General features: G+C 32.7%; 1 protein-coding gene across 1 annotated transcript in view; it reads right to left on the reverse strand.

The window, feature by feature from the left end:
- MUC19 (mucin 19, oligomeric) overlaps positions 1-3,344 on the reverse strand; it is a 151,205-nt gene that overhangs the window by 63,263 nt on the left and 84,598 nt on the right.

Raw genomic sequence — 3,344 nt, forward strand, 5'->3', positions numbered from 1 at the left:
AATTAAAGTGAATTAAAATAAAATGTGGTATATGTATACCATGCAGTACTACTCAGCCATAAAAAATCAGTGAACTAATACCTCTTGTATTAACCTAGATGAAACTGGAGACCATTTTTCTAAGTGAAATATCACAATAATGGAAAAACAAACACCACATATATTCACCATTAAATTGGAACTAATCGATCAACACTTATGTTTACATATGGAAATAACATTCATCAGAAATCAAGCAGGTGGGAGGGGGATGGAGGGGATAGATAAATTCACACACCTAATGGGTACAATGCACACTATCTGAGGGATGGGCACACTTATAACTTTGACTCAAATGGTAGATACAAAAAAAATTCATGTATCGAAAACATTTGTACCCCTGTAATATTCTGAAATAAAAAAACGGATTAGATTCAGATTCATAATTTTGGGCAGGAATACTTTCTACATGACGTATTGTAAAAAGAGATATATAACATCAAGTTCCCACTATCAGTGAAGCCATGTTTGATCACTAGGTTTAGGCAGTGACAGCCAGATCTCTCCAGTGTAAACCATTTTTCCCCTTTGCAATTAGCAAGTAATCTGGTGGCTGATACTTTGGTATCAGGCAAACACCCATACACCAGTCAACCTTTCACCTAATGTTTTCAGCATTTATTTATGCTCATTGCCTATTTCACTCAGGGTTGTAAAACAGTGATTTTTCTAATTGTGTCTTTTTTTCAACATGTATTAGTTGGCATTTTTCTTTTAAAAGAGAGACTTTTCTTATCAACAGGAACTATCTGGATATCTTGATCCATAGTTTCTAATAAAAATGTTTGATAATTATTTAATTTTTCCCCTAATTACTAATTTTCAGAATATGGACTTGGCATAATAGTCACCTCCATCAGTATCAAACCCACTGTTGCTTTTGTTGTTCTCTTCACTAATTATCATTGAGTCATGTATATTTTAATATTATCAATGTATTTCAATCACAGTAATTATTTTTTTAGTGCTTAAGATTCCCCACATTTGGTCAACGGGAGCTGCTGCAGTTTGGCAGCCTTGTCATTTCAGCAGAGCTCCCTTAGTCTTTGAATGCTTCCTTGTTTTCTGACCCCCAAGCTCATTTTGTACTTTTCCTGCCCCAGACCTGGTATTAGTCATTTCTCCACACAACAATCAACACAGAAATTTAGGAGCCCAAACTGGGCGATAGGTGGTGCTCACTACTATTAAGATGCCATTGCTTTTAGGCCATTTCAGTGGTCCGAGTTAGAAGGTATGTATATATGTGTGTGTATGCATATATGCATAGATATTTTTCTATATGTTATAAATATATACATATAGAAAAATGTTATTATATATTTATATTTATATAAATCATATATATGTCATGAGTTCCATTTCCAACTCAAATGGAACATGACAGGGATATACTTAATTATTTAATTCTTGTTTCCTTTTTCTCCTACCTTTAAAATCTTGGTTTCCAATAACATTCATATTGCTTTATTATATAATATGTAAAAATCATTCAAAGCAGGAACACTAATATAACTACTAAGAATAAAATTAATAAAGTTTAAGATTTCATAGCAATCCTGTTGTCCTCAAAATATATGACACTAAGCATGTACAGTCTGATTATGTGAAATAATTATTTTCTGCATGTGAGTATGATTAGATATTTAAATATGTTTACTTGTTTTGGTTGGTTTTCAATTTTAGTGTTCAGTTTTTTATTTCATAAAGGTCCAAATTACATGTATAATTCTATTGCTCTTTTTTCCCTTAATAAATTCTGGAAATAACTCTAGATCATTACGTAGGGATCTTCCTCACCCTTTTATTAGGATGGTCCAGTGCTACTGTATACCATATTTTGTTTAATGTGTCTTCTCTGATTGGAAATGTGAGTTGTTTCCAATCTTTTTCTCTTAAAAACAATGCCAGTATCAAAGATTATACATATGTTGTTTTGTACTTTGGTTGTGTAATTTCAGGGTAGAGCACTAAGTGGGATTTCTGGGTCAAAGGGTAAATGAATCCCTAATTCTGTTAAGTTCTGCCAAGTTGCCCTCCATGGAGCTGTAACATTTTGTGCTCCCACCAGCAACGTACAGAGCACCACCTGTTTCTTTCCAGACCTGTCAACAGGGCTGTTGTCAAACTTTTGTATTTCTGCCAATCTAAAAAGTGAGAAATGATGTCTCAGTGTAGTTTTAATTTGCCTTCTTCTTGTGTGTAAAGTTGATAATATTTTTATATGATTAAGAACCATTTACACTTTTTTTTCCTGTGAACTTCAATTCACATCTTCTTTTATTCTAGTTTTCTTCAGACTTTGTTCTATGTACTTCTTCCCTTTGCTGATTTTTCTTTGTATCCTTTTGCTGTAATAAATCATAGCCAAGAGTATGACTATATACTGAGGATGGTGAGTCCTAGCAAATCACAAAACCTGAGGGGGTTTTGGGGACCGTGACACAATACGCTTTTCCATGTGGTCAAAGACATTTTTGTGTCTTTAAGGAGAGTTTTGAAGTTTTCCTCATGTAAATTTTGCTATCTTGGTAGGATTATTCCCAGGTATTTTTTGTTGTCGTTTTTATAAACTAGAGTTTTGTCTTCCAATATATATATTTAACTTGTTATTGTTTGTATTCATGAAGACAATTAATTTTGACAGATTAATCTCATATCTCGGTACCTTATAAAAGCTCCTATTGTTTTTAGTTTTTCCATTGATTCTCTAGCGTTTACAGGTGTACTATTATGTCACCTGAAGATAGGAACAATTTAATATATGCTATTTCAAATATTATACTTCTAATTACTATCTAATCCCAGTTTATTAATAACTCCAAAACATGTTAAATAGTAGTATGATAGTATGTATTCTTACCTTGTTGCTGCCATTAAGTGGAATAGGTCTGGTAATTCCTCATTAAGATGCTGCATGTGAGTCTGAGGTATAGGTATATGCATTTTATAATTTTAAGTACCCATTCATTTATATTATTTTGAGTGGTTATTTTCCATCATATATGTTTATCGGATGTTTCTCAAATACCTTTTAGCCTCTGTGGGAATGACCAGCTGTTTTTATTTTTCTTAAATCTATTAATATTATGAATCACATTAATGGTTTTCTTATTCAGAAAAACCTTCAGAAAAAATTATTTTTTTTTCTTTTTTTTTCTTTTATTTCAGCATATTATGGGGGTACAGATGTTTAGGTTACGTGTGTTGCCCTTGGCTCCCCCCCAAGTCCGTGTTTCAAATATGTCCATCGTTCGGGTAGTGTGCATTGATTCATGTATCGAAAACATTTGTACCCCTGTAAT

Source organism: Propithecus coquereli, unplaced genomic scaffold, assembly GCF_000956105.1.
Source record: "Propithecus coquereli isolate 6110/MARCELLA unplaced genomic scaffold, Pcoq_1.0 Scaffold13, whole genome shotgun sequence".
Taxonomy (NCBI): domain Eukaryota; kingdom Metazoa; phylum Chordata; class Mammalia; order Primates; family Indriidae; genus Propithecus; species Propithecus coquereli.